At 38.3% G+C, this 18321-nt stretch overlaps 1 long non-coding RNA gene across 1 annotated transcript; it reads right to left on the bottom strand.

Annotated features, from left to right (window-relative positions):
* Positions 1-480: 480 nt before the first annotated feature.
* On the bottom strand, positions 481-17747 carry LOC125227833. Its single transcript, XR_007177225.1, has 3 exons — positions 17736-17747; positions 13682-13685; positions 481-613 (listed from the first exon to the last, which is right to left on the bottom strand). It is a non-coding gene; the product is annotated as an uncharacterized LOC125227833 (long non-coding RNA).
* Positions 17748-18321: the final 574 nt, after the last annotated feature.

The raw sequence follows: 18321 nt of genomic DNA, 5'->3' as shown, positions 1-18321 counted from the left end.
GATCGGATAATGTGAAAACGCACTAAGGCGGGCTGCTAGTACCGGGCTTATTGAGGAGCGCTTATAGCTCATACTTTTACTACGCGCGTTGGTTTCTTTTTACGTTGCATTATAACACGTTTATGTGAAATAGTTTTTGAGTTAGAAGGGGGTCAAATGTGGCTCCAAACGGTTCGTGTAATATTACACACGGTGCTGCTTGCTACTTTTGTTACTTGAACCTGGCTTGACACGCTACCGCGTCTCTATAAGAATAAACGTATTGTTCATAAACAAATGAGTTTATTCCTTTATTGTCCATCTTTTTCCTTCCATATCTCATGAACGATTGGTCCCAGATAAAAAGTGTATAATACTTTTTTGTAGAGAATTTTATGAAGATTACTTGTGTTTCAGAACATTTTTTGCTATGTGCCACAGTTTAAGAGTTATTCGCGAAAAACTAAAAAAAGGGACCTTTACACCCCCCTCCACCCGTTAGCTCCTCCCCTACCCATCAGTACTTTAAGTATGTGGATTAGAACACCATTCCCTACAACTATGCCAAAATTCGCCTATACACGAATTATTTCCGCCGACGGACAGTTAAATGTCTTCGTTAGGCGTGCTATATCTGTATTCTATACTTTCATGTTTTTATGCATTATTTTTTTTAAGTTGCCTGTTAGTTTTAAGTAATGTAGCAATCATTATATTCTTTTCTCAAACATGGTATGAAATATTGATGTTATGTGCCTTATAATTGGCAGCGAAGTATGACGATGCAGGTGCGGCTAGGACGATTGATAGATAATGGAATTTCATACAAACCTTGCAGGCCAAGGCCGGCAGTCTTCTTTTTTAATTTCCAAACACAGATAATTGTGACATAACATCCAGGTATTTAGCCAATTAAAAAAAAACTATAAGGGGCTTTATAGACGTGCCGACTGCAACTGGTACGGGCCCTAGACAATATTTGATTTTGGATGCGTTTTCATACAAAAAAAAATTTTTTCGTTTTTTTTTGAATTTTTTTTTAACTTTTGTTTTTTTATAAGCGTATACGGGGTGTCAAAGGGGAACGAAAATTCGATTATTTTTGCGCTACGACGCACCGTTTAGGAGATACAGCCATCCAAAGTTACTATTTTCAGTAGACTTTATTTATTTCATACCATGTTTGAGAAAAGCACTATACATACCTCGGCGGGAAATGGGCCTTTGTCCCGGCCTCTGTAGTAATGTACTATTATTACAATATACAAAGAAAAATTCTTAAGATTCTGTTGGAAAAAGCTTGATTGATAATAGGTCATAATCTCAAAGACTTCATAATGGATCATTAATCTATGAGTACAGATATGAGAAAGTACAGTCAACCAATTTGAACCCTGTCTTATTGACACCGTGCTGTATTTCTCAAAGAAGTCACTTCGACTGTATCTCGTTTCTGTACATTTTTCGCAATAACCCAAAAAACATTATTCAATAAAAAGAAGTTTGCTTAAAGCTTTCAAATTCACTTTTAGCTATGTTTCGTTAAACGCAGAAATTGAGTTTAATTTATATTTTTTATATTTTTTTCCCCTCTAGTTGATTAAATTTCCTTAAAGCATAGAACAGTCTGTTCCTGACTCTAAAAGCGCTTTTTAATGTGAATATGGAAGCTTTTAACGTTGTGACTAGGTAGGTCTAATAACTTCCTTCCAATATGTTCCCAGCGCGAACAAGTTTTTCGAAATCGCGAAGCTGGTGCCGTAGCCGAATGGCATTTCTCCGACGCGAAACAAAAACGAAACGCCGCAAAAGGTAGTCTGGCTCTGTCGCGCCAATACGCAAGAGCGATAGAGATAGATATCTACGAGCGTTTCGTTTCGTGAGCGTTTGTGCATGCTACGCACGCTGGTGACCGAAGAGCTGGCGATTTCCTCATACAACGTGTCAGCATGATACAACGAGGAAATGTTGCCAGTATCATTGGAACAATGCCTTAAGCCTATTTTATACATTAGCTGGCTTTTAAGTTTTGTTTTAGTTTCTTATAATTATAATATGTAAATATGTTTATACCCATATTATGTCATAATTATGTTACCTGGCTGACAAAAAATATGTGAACTTATCTAGCTAATAGTTATTTGTTATACAAGGGGGCAAAGTTGTATTTTAACGCCGAGTGTGGAATTGAAAAACGAGCAAGTGAAAGGATTCTATAGTTGAACCACGAGCGAAGCGAGTGGTTCGAGAATAGAATCCTGAACTTGCGAGTTTTTTAACACACGAGAAGTAAAATACATTTGCACCCGAGTGTAACACGAAACTTTTCCCCTCACTACAGCGAAGATACTACAACGCAAAAAATGCGTTTATTTCTGCTTCCAGTAGTTCCACAGGTGGTAAATCATCTTAATTACTAGATTCACCTACTTTTGACAATTTTAAAGCAGTCAATTTGACTTTATCCAAGGTCAAATTACTTTACCCACTAGTGGATAAAATGCGTTTTTACCCGCTGGTATTAAAGGACAAAACACGTGTTTCCGAGCTAGTGAGGGGAAAAAATATTTTCCCCTCACTAGCTCGGAAACACGTGTTTTGTCCTTTAATATCAGCGGGTAAAAACACATTTTATCCACTGGTGGGTAAAGTAATTTGAACTTGAATATAGTCAAATTAACTGTTTTAAAACTGATAAAAGTAGGTGAATCTAGTAATAAAGATGATTTACCACCCGTGGAACTACTGGAAGCAGTGATAAACGCATTTTTTGCGTTGTAGTTTCCTTGCTATAGTGAGGGGAAAAGTTTTGTGTTACACTCGGATGCAAATGTATTTTACTTCTCGTGTGTTACAAAACTCGCAAGTTCAGGATTCTATTCTCGAACCACTCGCTTCGCTCGTGGTTCAACTATAGAATCCATTCACTTGCTCGTTTTTCAATTCCACACTCGGCGTTAAAATACAGCTTTGCCCCCTTGTATAATAAATAACTATTAAGTAATTCAATTATACAAGATGCTCGCGAGGAACCCGCATAACTTGAACCACGCGTTTCTGAGGCTTTTGCCTCAAAAACGCAAAAAGAAAAAAATGTTATATGAATTTTAAAATTTTTCGCCTAAAAAAATTTTTTTTTTGTTTTTTTTTTTTTACTTTTTTGGACGTATTTTCACATAATTTTTTTTTTATCCATAAACTTGGCAATTTAAATGAGTTCCTTCATTTATTTTTCTAAAACCCAAATTATTTGGAAGTTTTTCTTGTCACATTTTGACATCTATCAATGACTACTGTGAGACTATGTTCCACAATTTTATTGCGCATCAGCGCCGTTAAGAAACCTTTTCTACTGAGTAACAATACGGAAATGTTTTTTTTAAATTGGCAATAACTCTGAAACTAGACGAAATCTAGAAAAGTTTATATGACATTTTAGTCTTAAAATGTGACCAAGAATATGGGTTCCTCGCGAGCACCTTGTATAACTCCAAAACCATCCAAATGGCAGGTATTTCGATGAATATCGCTCGTGTAACGTACTAGAAAAACCTGTACTAGTAGCCAAACTGTACTATGGTAGAGTAAAAGTTAGTTAAATGGTAGCTTTGTTTTGTCTTTGTTGCCAAGTATCTCTATTTAACTAACTCAGGTACACATTGTTTCCCTTGTTTTCTAAAAAATACTGAATACAAGTAAAACTAAGTAAAGAAACAACTTTGTTACATTCTTATCTAAATATATAAAAGAAGAAGCTGACTGACTGACTGACTGACTGACTGACTGACTGACATATCAACGCACAGCCGAAACCGCTGGTCCTAGAGATTTCAAATTTGGCACGTAGGTTCCTTATATAGTGTAGAGGAGCACTAAGAAAGGATTTTTCAAAATTCACCTCCTAAGGGGGTGAAATGGGGGTTCAAAGTTTGTATGGGGAAACAAGATTAGTTTGACTGTTCTATTCGAAACTTCACAGGAGGATTCCTAAAGGCATATGACTAAATACGTGTGTCAGGTTTTTTGAAAATTTAACCCCTAAAAGGGTGAAAAGGGGGTGATAAAGTCAAAAAACCAATATGGGTATCGTTTTTATGGTTTATCGGGTCGCTGATCACGATAAATACAATGCTTTTAAAATCTAACGAGGCGGAAGTGATATACTTTCTCCCCTGTTGTGGTGCAATGGGGTTAAAATATTAAAAAGAAATACAAAAGAACAAACTGACTGACATATCAACGCACAGTCGAAGTCGCTGGTTCTAGAGATTTCAAATTTAGCACGTAGGTTCTTTATATGGAGTAGAGGAGCAGTTAAGAAAGGATTTTTCAAAGTTCATGTCCGAAGGGGGTGAAATGGGGGTTCAGAGTTTGTATAGGGAAACAAGATTAGTTTGACCGTTTTATTCGAAACTTCACAGGATTCCTAAATACGTGTTTCAGGTTTTTTGAAAATTTTACCCCCGAAAGGATGAAAAGGGGGTGATAAAGTCAAAAAACCAATATGGGTATCGTTTTTATGGTTTATCGGGTCGCTGATCACGATAAATACAACGCTTTTAAAATCTAACGAGGCGGAAGTGAAATATCTTCTCCCCTGTTATGGTGCAATGGGGTTTAAATATCAAAATTGTCATATGCATTTAGTTTTTATGTTTACTTCTGGTTCAAGAGATTTCGAATTGACACGTGATTTCCTTAGAGGTGCACTAAGAAAAGATTTTTCAAAGTTGGGAGGGGATAGGGATAAGGATAGGGATAGGGATAGGAATAGGGATAGGGATAGGGATAGGGATAGGGATAGGGAGAAAGGGATAGGGATAGGGACAGGGATAGGGACAGGGGCAGGGACAGGGACAGGGACAGGGACAGGGACAGGGACAGGGACAGGGACAGGGACAGGGACAGGGACAGGGACAGGGACAGGGACAGGGACAGGGACAGGGACAGGGACAGGGACAGGGACAGGGACAGGGACAGGGACAGGGACAGGGACAGGGACAGGGACAGGGACAGGGACAGGGACAGGGACAGGGACAGGGACAGGGACAGGGACAGGGACAGGGACAGGGACAGGGACAGGGACAGGGACAGGGACAGGGACAGGGACAGGGACAGGGACAGGGACAGGGACAGGGACAGGGACAGGGACAGGGACAGGGACAGGGACAGGGACAGGGACAGGGACAGGGACAGGGACAGGGACAGGGACAGGGACAGGGACAGGGACAGGGACAGGGACAGGGACAGGGACAGGGACAGGGACAGGGACAGGGACAGGGACAGGGACAGGGACAGGGACAGGGACAGGGACAGGGACAGGGACAGGGACAGGGACAGGGACAGGGACAGGGACAGGGACAGGGACAGGGACAGGGACAGGGACAGGGACAGGGACAGGGACAGGGACAGGGACAGGGACAGGGACAGGGACAGGGACAGGGACAGGGGGACAGGGACAGGGACAGGGACAGGGACAGGGACAGGGACAGGGACAGGGACAGGGACAGGGACAGGGACAGGGACAGGGACAGGGACAGGGACAGGGACAGGGACAGGGACAGGGACAGGGACAGGGACAGGGACAGGGACAGGGACAGGGACAGGGACAGGGACAGGGACAGGGACAGGGACAGGGACAGGGACAGGGACAGGGACAGGGACAGGGACAGGGACAGGACAGGACAGGGACAGGGACAGGGACAGGGACAGGGACAGGGACAGGGACAGGGACAGGGACAGGGACAGGGACAGGGACAGGGACAGGGACAGGGACAGGGACAGGGACAGGGACAGGGACAGGGACAGGGACAGGGACAGGGACAGGGACAGGGACAGGGACAGGGACAGGGACAGGGACAGGGACAGGGACAGGGACAGGGACAGGGACAGGGACAGGGACAGGGACAGGGACAGGGACAGGGACAGGGACAGGGACAGGGACAGGGACAGGGACAGGGACAGGGACAGGGACAGGGACAGGGACAGGGACAGGGACAGGGACAGGGACAGGGACAGGGACAGGGACAGGGACAGGGACAGGGACAGGGATAGGGATAGGGATAAAGATAGGGATAGGGACGTGCTGTAAGAAGATCGTCGTTTGCTTGCTTTTTATAAGTTTACGTTTGCAATAAGTATAAGCAAAATGCAAAAAAATTGTAAGCGATAATGCGAGAAAGTTCTTAATTTTTGTATACGTTTGAATAATTCTTTTAGTACGCGGGCGAAGCCGCGGGTACAAGCTAGTTATGTATATGGAAGCGAGTTTAATAATAGAAGCTATTACGTTAATGAGTAATGTCGGCCTGACGTGTCTACGGTAAGTAGTTTATATTTCAGGTTCACTTTTACCGCACGGGGTGTTATAAGTATGACGTGTCTGTCTGTCTGTCTGTCTATATGTTTGTGTATGTGTGGCGTCGTAGCTCCCGAACGGATGAACCGATTTAGATTTAGTTTTTTTTTGTTTGAAAGCTGTATTAGTCGGGAGTGTTCTTAGCCATGTTTCATGAAAATCGGTCGACTAAGTCGCGGTCGGGGGTTTTTAAAGATTTTAATTTTTAGGCAGTTTTCGTTGGTTAATTTTCACATTTAGTAATAATTTTTGTCACCTCCCAAAATTTTATTATTTATAATTTACAGTATCGCGCACATATGTCTATTCCCCAAAAACGTATTTGTGCAACATGCAGTATCTTTTTTGCACCTTTTATGATACTGCGTGTAAAAACATTATTAATTGCTACCATCTTAATAAACAAGTACGTAATTTCACACAATTGATCCACCTAGAAAAAGATCACATGAACTATAGACACGTTTTTTGTAATCGAAATAAGTATACTTTTTATGAAAATATAGTGGAAAATATTTTCTTGCCTGATCACTAAAGTTTATGCATATTTATGTTTATTAAAATGGAACAACAGCGGATATTAAAAATACTGGCGGACAAAAGAATAGAAATGATAAAACAATAAGTACGAGAAATCAAATATTGAAACAAAGGGAATATTCACTTACCTACTTCAATTAATATTTCATTTATCAAATGAACAACGTAAATTAATTTCTATTAAATTTATTTTTTCGTGTTATAAAAAATCAATTACTTTGTATTGCTTATTCGCTAGGGCTTAGAGGTTAATTGCCAGTTTTTTGTACGTCGGTGTTGAATAAAAATGTTGCCGAAGTTTTTTTTCAATTTGTAGGTTTATCGCTCTGACTGTTAATCTAGATTTCAATTGGATTAAAAAAAGATCAATCAGTGTCATAGATTATAAAAAAACGTTAGTAACAATATAAAAAAAAACTAGTTTTCTCTTCATTCAATAATAACTTAAATAATGGTAATAGCAATAAAAATTTCACCACCCCCTTTCTTCCCGTGGACGTCGTAGATATCAACTGTGAGATATGGGTAGGTGTAACTAGTGGCGTAGGCGAGGGGTTGGCTACCTGTCACTGCAAAGTCACAGCCCCTTAATTGCCAAGAATGGCACTGAAAGGCACTGAGTAGTTTCATGTGCTCTGCCTACCCCTTTATGGCATACAGCCGTGATTGTATGTATGTATGTGGTAATTACCAATAAATAAAGGAAGTATAGGTGTAATATCGAGACTATGAAGGGATATTTGGTAAGAAACTTTCATTGGGTAATTCCATGTAACAGAGTAATGTAAGTGACCAATTATTTGCATGTTTTTTTATTCATGGTGCTAATTTAAATATCAATATATCTAAGGATTAAAAGTAGGCTTATCTAGAGATAAATTAAGACTTCAATTTGCATCATAAATAAAAAAACATGCAATGAAGTGGTCACTTACATTACAGTTACGTGGAATTGCCCCATTGAAGAAATCTTAAGTGGCCGTTTATTCCACCGGCAGAAATAGCAGAGCGAACCGTGATTGAGGAAAGAATGTCTTTATTGAAATTTCTATTGATTCCCAGTGCTTGCGTAGGGTGGGCTGAAGCCGCGGCACTCTTTACCTCATGTTTGATGCCTTTTGCTTTTCAACGCGACTTTTCTTTTATTTCTGATATTTTAAAAGACGTTTCCCTTTTATTTCTCTTTGGAGTTCGTTTTTACAGTTTGTATTTTGCTAAATTAAGAATGCTAAGTATTTGTACTTTCTATAGGTTTAATAATGATATAAGTTCAAATCGATGATGATATACAATTAAATAGACGATACTCAAAATACTTATCGCACCTACTCACGTAAGTTCAGAAATAGAAATTGTAGGCGTACGCATTGCTAAAAAGTCAATGTTTTTATCTATATTTGGACATAAATTGTTACGAGTATGATTCTACGTCAACTTTCGCTGATAAAGACTGTTGTGGGTACATTCAGCTCTTAATTGGTACCTACCAAATGATGAATCTTTTATATGCTTCTCTATAGCGTAATAAATAATTGTACCTATAGATACCTCTATAGTGAACAGCACATACAAACGGTTACCTAGGCACTATAACCAAAAATTACATACGTTCTTACGCTCAAGTTACGTAAAATTTAAAACCTCGTGGTACAGTACAGCTCACAATAAAACCATTTTTTTTAAATAAAATTTTAGATGTACCTAACATAAAACTACTAACGTTAAAATAGCCTTTCAAATTCAGTATTAGATATGTGTTTCTTTAAAGTTACAACTAAGAAAACGCTACATTTATTTAGATAAAAAGAGTATCGGTGATATCGGCATAACATTTTCGACATAAATAAATGACATTCTTACACAGATTGACTGAGCCCCACGGTAAGCTCAAGAAGACTTGTATTGTTGTGGGTACTCAGAGAATGATATACATATAATAATAAATAATAATATTAAATATTATAGGACATTCTTACACAAATTGACTGAGGCCCACGGTAAGCTCAAGAAGGCTTGTGTTATGGGTACTCAGACAACGATATATATAATATATAAATACTTATATACATAGAAAACATCCATGACTCAGGAACAAATATCTGTGCTCATCACACAAATAAATGCCCTTACCGGGATTCGAACCCGGGACCGCGGCGCAGCAGGCAGGGTCACTACCGACTGAGCCAGACCGGTCGTATACATAATATACAAATCCATACTGATATTATAAATGGGAGAGTGTGTGCGTCTGTTTGTCCGTCTTTCACGGCAAAACGGAGCGACGAATTGACGTGGTCTTTTTAGTGGAAATAGTTGAAAGGATGGAGAGATGACATTGGCTACTTTTTGTATGTTTCTAACCCCCACTTTTCTCAAATGGGAGGTGGAAGTTTGTATGGGGCTTTCTCAATTTTCGAACTGAACGCGAGCGAAGCCGCGAATGACTCAGGAACAAATATCTGTGCTCATCACACGAATAAAGGCCCATACCGGGATTCTAACTCAGGACCGCGGCTCAGAAGGCAGGGCCACTAACGACTGAGCCAAACCGGTCGTCAACATACTAAGCATAAACACATTCAGACTCCAAACCCATATACACCCAATGATCAGTACAAACGAGCCATATATAAATATAATCGGGACGTGTCTAGAAATCATATCCAATAATAACCCCGTAATAACTCGCTTAATAAGCTGCGTGTTACGGAGATTTTCACACGTCACGTGAAGTATATTAGGTTATCATAGAAGGCTGGTTCGATATCAATACTTAAGGTTAATTTGATCTTAATACTCGTATGACATCATGAAGGAAAACATCGTGAGGAAACCGGACTAATTCCAATAAGGTCTAGTTTGCACTTCGAGTTGGAAGGTCAGATGGCAGTCGCTTTCTTAAAAACTAGTGCCTACGCCTGGGATTAGTTGTCAAAGCGGACCCCAGCGTGCGTAGCCGAATAGCACAAACGCTCACAAAACGAAACGCTCGTAGATGTCTATATCTCTATCGCTCTTGCGTATTGGCGCGACAGAGCCCGACTACCTCTCCCGGCGTTTCGTTTTCGTTTCGCCTCGTAGAAATGCCATTCGGCTACGGGACCAGGCTCCCATGAGCCCTGACAAATGTCGGGATAACGCAAGGAGGATGATGACTCGTATGGCATCATCGCATCACTCATTTGTGCCACTTTTTCGGGCCCGTGCGGTTCACAGGCGAAATTTTTCCACCAGTTTTGCTTTTTAAATTTGGCTGTCCCATAAGTATGTCATAAATTAACGGCCCATATAAATTATGAAATAGCCAAATTCGTTTTCGCGATTGCAGTGTTGGTCCCATAATAAAAGTAAGTAGTTCGATATGACACACAAATTCACCATCTATCATTTTGCTGCTTTTTTTTTTTCATCTATACTATAGGTACCTGTATAAGATGTAAACCGAGTAAACAAGATTTTAGCTGCCAATGATAACATCTCAATGACATACCTTCTAATATTCAATTCGAATGTCTCTCCATCTCTACATATACGATGGTTTATTCTACACTAGCGACCCGCCCCGGCTTCACACGGGTACTATACCTACATGTAAACCTTCCTCTACAATCACTCTATCTATTAAAAAAAAACCGCATCAAAATCCGTTGCGTAGTTTTAAAGATTTAAGCATACATAGGGACATAGGGACAGAGAAAGCGACTTTGTTTTATACTATGTAGTGATAGTGATATTTTGCATAGACGAGGGTGCTAAGAGCTCTTTGCGAGCTTATTAGACTCGTTTTTGAGTTGCTCTTCGATTAACATTAATTTCATTATCATGTATAAGGGATCAAAATAAATAAATATTGGGGACACCTTACACAGATCAACTTAGCCCCAAACTATGCTTATGCTTGTACTATATTTTTTTCAATACATAAGGTGTGTTTTTTTTTCCCGCACCGAGTCTTGGTCTTGGTGGCAGAGTGAGGGAGTATGGATCTATAATAGAGACCGTGAGTTCTAGCCTCACCCAAGGCAATGATTGCATTCGCAATTTCCGAAATTCACTTGCTTTTGACAACAAACCTTGAAGCTTCATCAGTGGAGTTGAAATAGTCTGTTTTTTTTTTGATTAAATCAATAAAGCTGGCTTAAATGATTAACATTCAACGCCCGTCGCTTTGTCGTTTTCGGGCATTCTCGGGCGTGACTTGTTTTTATTTAACATTTTGTTTTTCTGCCAACATTTTTCAGTTAAGTAAGTAAGGCAATGCTGAGGAATCATTTTGATTTAGTATGCAATAGATAGTCTAAAAAAGTTCAATAACACCTAAAGAGCAATTTACCACAGCTTCAATGGTCGCCCGTATTTCTAGCGAGGGATCTTTAACACGACAGTTAATTAAAAAAAAATGTTGGCTGCAGGGTTGTCTATGAGTATAATGTTGTTGTTTATTTAATCAACTATTTTATGGGGTGGGGTTATCATAATAAAGTCATAGTCATACAGAAATCTATGCGCACGGCAATGTGTAGGCCAACAGGCTGCGCGCATGCCGTGCATTTATAACTAACTTACGGGAATAGCAATTGGGCTGTGCTCCCATGAAATTTTCTATGGAAGAGTACTTAATTTGATCTCGTACCTAGTAATTCATCAGTTTGTCCAAAACACCACAATCAAGCACATTTTTTTATCAGCGACTACTCCCATAATTATTACATTACGATTGATACCTACTTATTTAATTATTTTTAATATACAATAGTTATAGTATCTTACCTGTGCAAGTTTAGTCTCACAGACTCTCCCTATCTAATTGAAAGAATAAAATAACAATTTAATCAACATAAAATTGATTGAAATAGACAAAGGAATAATGAGCACCGGGAAAAAGTAAAAGAACGATTAAAACTAAAGACAAGCGATAGTATTTAAAACTTTCAGGTTCTCAAAGAATATAATCGTTTCTTAAGAGTCCGTTTACAATCGGAAAACAGAATTGCAACAAAAAAATATTACAGTAACAAATATAATGTAACACTATTTTCTCTATTTGTAACAATTTCTTATGATGTTGAATAAAAGTTGTCTATGTCTATGTAATAATGCAATGTTATGTTGGTGACAACATATTATAATTATCTTTATATTTTTGAGCATCTACAGCAAGCTAATAAGATTCTCCATAACAATATTACAGTATTTTCATTTTAAAACCATTATGTAATATGAAACTTCGTACTTATAAATATTAGGATGTAGCCTCAGATCATATGTAGTATTAAAATTGTTTTTGCTCTATTTCGTTTGTTTTTTAATCTGCAGGGTAACCGTCAGAGATAACTAACTGTATGAATTGGAATAGGCCGGGTGTTTGTCTCAGATACTGTAAGTCCATATAACAGAGCAAGCATATAATTCTTATTGCAAGCATATGATTGAAGTAGGCAATATAAAAAAAACTATTATGTGGATGCAAAGTTTTATTACAATCCAACAAGGAGTTTTAAAATGAAACAGAATACAGAATACAGAATTTATTGATAAAATAAAAGTACATTTTACAAGTCAAAAATAATATACAAAATTTACAATAATTTACACAATTAAAATTTAAATATCATTAATGTAACACTAATTATTTGCTCTTTTTTTTTAGTGCAATTTTGGGTCAACGATCTTTGGTTGTTATTATACACATAAATTCTTCAATCGAGTAGCAAGCATGTCTAATGAGTAATAGTTAAGAGTGAATAAAACTCACTTTGCACGGCAAGGAGAGATTCCGTCATGCTAGCACCTCAATCATCATCTCTCACATCTCATCTGTTAGTCGGGCGCTAAAATCACAAAGGTCTGGCTACGGACTCTTAATAGAGGCGAATAAAAGGGAAATGGGAACGCTCGAACGGTGAGACTGCTATTAGGAATAATTTATATCTATCAGGCTTGTCTCAATCCTCAGTGTCATTACTCTTTTGTTTCTGTTTTCCGGCTTCGCGACTGGGCTTTAATCACTTGCAAATTACGATAAATTACTGCAATACAAATACCAGGGTCTGTGGATTTGTCACCGTTTTTGAAATTGAACAATATATCTTTGTTTGTACCGGTTGATTTATACAAATAGATTTTTTTTTATTAGAGCCAGCTTGTGAAAAAACCTGTAGGTATCGATGTACAAATTAAATAATATAGCAATAATATTTAGTATTGATTGTGTAATTTTCAAATACAAGGCTAATTATCTGTTAGTTAATAGTACATTACGATACAAGTGCGTAAAAAAGGAAGTTCCTTTTCCACGTGTATTGTACGACGTTTTTCAGTACAGATGGCCATCCGAAGTTTCGACCTGGCATATAATGAACCACTTCTCGCACTAGTGCGTAAAAATAACACCATCTGTACTAAAAAATATCTTAAAAGAACTGCCTGGATTGGAATTATAAACACAAATATTCGTTTCAATATGAATAGACCAGGCGGGCAAGCACGGTAGCGTGATATACCCTATCGCGTCGTTGCGTCCCTTTAGCACTTACAGAAAGTGCCAGGACTCAAAAATCACTTTCATTCAACAAAGAAAACCTCCTTATTGTATATATACTCAGAGCTATTAGTATTTGATGTAGGTATGTTAAATTTCGATTTTAATATTTGCTATAGAAATAGCGCGTTTTAAAAACGCTGCATTCCTTACGTTCTGATTTATTTTAAAAATTGTACTAGATATTTCGATTTCTCGAAACGGTATTTTCATCGAATAGAGCTGTTACGTAATTCAATTCGCAGGAGATCGCTAACAAACACAATCCTATTACAGAACGTTATTTTTTAAAAGGATACGACGATCAATTCTTCCTAAAAAATGTCCTCATTTTCCTCTTTGTAGAGCATTCCTTTTTTTTTTGCCACTTTTATGAACTGTGAAATTTTTGAAAAAATTTTCAATCCTAGTAGTTAAAAAATTGTCCCATACGAAAAAAAATGGCAAAAAAAAGAAATGCTCTGTAAGGCTTGGTGCTATAGCCGAATGGCATTTCTGCGACGCGAAACGAAAACGAAACGCCGCGAAAGGTAGTCTGGCTCTGTCGCACCAATACGCACGAGCGAGAGAGATATATATCTACGAGAGTTTTGTTTCGTGAGCGTTTGCGCCATTTGGCTACGTACCCTGAGTGGATGGTCGGAGCAGGGCGTTTTGCGGGGAGTGCCGTCGGGTGGGCGAGCGTCCGTCCACCCCATGCAGCGTCGAGTCAGGACACTAGTATGATCTTCAATTGTTTTGACATGCACGCCCCCAGCGACGTGGGGCAGCTGCACGCCCAATATGAGTGTGCACTCAGGTCTTACACTACTTAGATGTTTTGGAAAACATTTCTATACAAAATATTTGATGTGTTTTAATCATAGCTTTGCCCCTAAAAATCATTTTTCAGAATTTTCTACCAATTTATGAAGTATTATTAAAATAATTAATAAAAATATACTAATTACTTAATGGTAATATATGCATATATTTAATTATAAACAACACATTTTTCCTTTTTAGGGTTCCGTAGTCAACTAGGAACCCTTATAGTTTCGCCATGTCTGTCTGTCCGTCCGTCCGTCCGTCCGCGGATAATCTCAGTAACCGTAAGCACTAGAAAGCTGAAATTTGGTACTAATATGTATATCAATCACGCCAACAAAGTGCAAAAATAAAAAAAATGGAAAAATATGTTTTAATAAAACCCCCCCTACATGTAAAGTGGGGGCTGATATTTTTTTTCATTCCAACCCCAACGCGTGATATATTGTTAGATAGGTATTTAAAAATGAATAAGGGTTTTTTGATAATATTAATATTTTCGTTCGCTTAAAGGAAAAAAAGTAATATTAAATATAATGATAATGAGATATTCGATAATCGAGTTGTGCCTAAGAGGCCACAGTACTGGCTGTTGAAGGAATACTGTCATATTTTGTATTTGGTATAAACCGATTCTTTGATATGTTTGTTTACGTTTTGTAAGTCAGTCGGTCTGTAAACATTGAATAAATTCCTGGTGTACACTTTCTTGGTTTCCTTGTGCTATAGATCTCTGCTATATAGTGTTAGACCTGTGGGATATCCCCCACACCTCTAACTTTTGAACCATATGTTTAATAAAAAATATGAAAAAAATCACAAAAGTAGAACTTTATAAAGACTTTCTAGGAAAATTGTTTTGAACTTGATAGGTTAAGTAGTTTTTGAGAAAAATACGGAAAACTACGGAACCCTACACTGAGCGTGGCCCGACACGCTCTTGGCCGATTTTTTTATTGTGAATGTAACTTCCAATTTCAGAAAAAATAATTGTATGCATTCCATTTTTGCTCATAAACTTTAAAATAATCCAAAACTATTTATGATTGAAATACATGCCCCTGCGTAAAATATTCCCAATTATGTCAGAAACAGTTAGCTGGTAGAAAATGTCACCATTAAATTGGCCTTTTGTACAATTTTTGCCAAAGAGGAAAATGGGTATAACATTTGTATGAAACACCGGTTTCGGGGCTTCCCCTTCCCCCTTAAAGATTTCAACAAACAATACAGCTTTGTTTATTCAAGTCGTCCGCAGAAAGCAGTTCTTCAACTTTAAATCGGAGAAGGGAAATTTCTTTATAAGTGTGTCTCGTGAAATTCTGCGCTCACTTGTTGAGCCGTTCTCTGATTACCTAGCACTAGACCTTGCTCTTGTCTTATACAGTGTGTATTTTACAAGCTTTTATTTTTTCACCTGTCTCGTTGTCTGTCCGTAATCACAGATTACCTTCCTTTTCCTGTATTACGTATTAAATACAACAAGCATTACGAGTATAACTTTTAATGTAACCTAACAATTAGAATTTTTAATGATTCACGGTTATTTTCATTAGATTTATATTGACCGGGATATAGACCGTGATTACCTTTATTTTGTCGAGCTCCCGATATTGCGACGCAGTTGCATGCATCATGATCACGGAAAACTGAAGAGGGCGGGCGGATGTCAAAGTTGCGTAGACAGCGCGCGAACTACCCTCCTTCGCACGCGTCGGCTGGGTTCACTTTCAGCGTTACCACTGGTCGCATTCACACTCGATGGTCTGTCCAAACTGTGCCGCATGCAACTGCGTCAAAATATCGGGAGCTCGACAAAAATCAAAAAGGTAATCACGGTCTATATCCCGGTCAATGTAAGTAAGTAAGTCTAATCTAACAATTATTTAACTTTACCGTGCTTTAATTTAGAATACGTGATTTTGTAGATGCCACTTATTTAAATACGAATCGATATAATTCAATGCATTTCTCAAAAAATGGATTCAATTTATAACTTCGACGACATCTAGAATAATATTCTATTTGCCTTCAAACTCATTCGAATATTCACGAAACAATGGGCAAGATTTAAAGAAAAAGATCGTCTAGCTAACCTGAATAAATACGTTTTAGATATGCGTTTTCTGATTTGTTTTCTTTCTTATTTTCATTCGTGAAATTTCCAAACTTATTTTCTTTACGATTGATTTATTGTTACAGTTACATAAATAATTATTGGATTAATATATTGTGACAGTCTTTTTCGACGTAGTTACGCAGTAGAATAAAATTAGCTTTATCCAGAAGTAATGGAACACCTACGCCAAGATTTTTCATTTCGAGAGCACGTCTTTTAAATGTCACCAGAAATCTATCACTGATGAGCAATATTGCCAATGTTTATAAATTAATGTTTTTCAGTAGGTATATACGCATTATGGCATCTTAGAAATAAGCAACTGTCTTGGCGGTTTTGCACAACTTGCGTTGTGGCGCGCGAGTCCATAGGTACATCAAGCGCGACTTCAAGAATTTTGTATGGACTCGCGGGCGACAGCGCAAGTTGTGCTAGACCGCCTGATGTCATAATGTTGTAAGTAAGTAGTTCTCCAGAAACTTAAAGCCTCGCAAAGCTACACTATGGAATGAACTGTCGCCTGCGGTATTTCCGGACCGATACGACCTTATTAACCCTTAAATGCATGAATTTCTCTTTTAACGAGATATTAATATATGTGATAGATAATGGTTTTCTGACTCTGGGAAAAATAATAAAAAAATATTTGAACTATTTCGGTGGTGTGTAGTTTGTTTTAATTCGACGTTATTGTGCAAAAACATAAGTAATTATGAGTGATTCTGGTGAAAAATGCACTTCCGAAGAAATCAAGGCTATGGGCGCTCAAAGTGACTGACAATTTGTTACATGAAAAGTCAGATAAAGCGTACCAAAAATGTTATAATTGTTTTGACATGGAAATTGCAAAAAAATGTTTCAACTTTTTCTGAAACGGCGTTGTTGGCATATTTTGAAGAATTGTGCAACAAGTTCTCGCCATCAACATTGTGGACAGAATACTCAATGCTACGACGATCCACACAAATATTCCCATTCATTACATGAAGTAAGTAACTAACCCATTTTATTATTCTCGAGTATGTATGTGGCTGTCGTAGAAAAAGTATAGTATATAATCGTAACATTATGAAGGCTATAAAAGTCTCGTACCTTACTTAGGCCACTCGGCAAGCCTTCGTGGCCTAACCGCGGTACTCAACTTTTATAATATACTATTAAGATCGATTTTTATACTAAATCAGTGTTAGAAGTTAAATAGGCCAAATCTTATTTATACAAATATATCGTAATTGGTAAGTTTTATTTAAAAAAAAAAAAAAACTACTATTTAAAAGGTACACTATTTGTGAAACCTTTATGATAAAACGTTTAAACATAAACTAATTACTAACTCCGAAAAAATCAGCCTAAATCACATACTAAAAATCGCCATAGTCCTGTTTTTTCACACTTTTCCGCCATTTTCATCTTAATCCTTAAATAATAAATAGTAAATCATTATATTATTATTATTTGTAAAGTTTTAAATGTATATTAAATAATAATAAATAATGAGGAAAAAAAGTGCCCCCCCCCTCTAACTTTTGCAGGGCAGACTTGTTGTTTTGAACGAGCTGTTGGGGGCCCGAGTGACGACCCCACGGACCCGAGTGTTCCCGAGAGTCGGTCAGGGTCTCCGTCTCCGGCGTGTCTTCGCCGGCCGGAGTGGAACCCCAAGGGGACTCGCATGACTCTCAGCTCTGGCTTGCCTTCATTGGCCGTCCAGAGAGGAACGTCTGAGCTTTCGCTCCAGGGGTGGAAGTGTTAAAGGGCATAACGCCGCGAGAACCTTCGGAGAAAGCGCAGCACCACCTCTCGACACCCCTGAGCCACTCACGCCGGTGTTGCGCCTGGCCGTCTTTATGATGGCAAATCAGGTGCCCATCTACCGAGTGGCGAGTCACCGCCTGCCTCGATAACTTGTTAACGCAATGTTATGGTAGGTGTCCGGACCTTTGCAATAGCCCATTTTCATAACTCATCCAAACTTCAACC

Source organism: Leguminivora glycinivorella, chromosome 7 (assembly GCF_023078275.1).
Source record: "Leguminivora glycinivorella isolate SPB_JAAS2020 chromosome 7, LegGlyc_1.1, whole genome shotgun sequence".
NCBI lineage: Eukaryota > Metazoa > Arthropoda > Insecta > Lepidoptera > Tortricidae > Leguminivora > Leguminivora glycinivorella.
The sequence above is the reverse complement of the archived record's forward strand: the minus strand, read 5'-3'. Positions and strand labels throughout refer to the sequence as shown.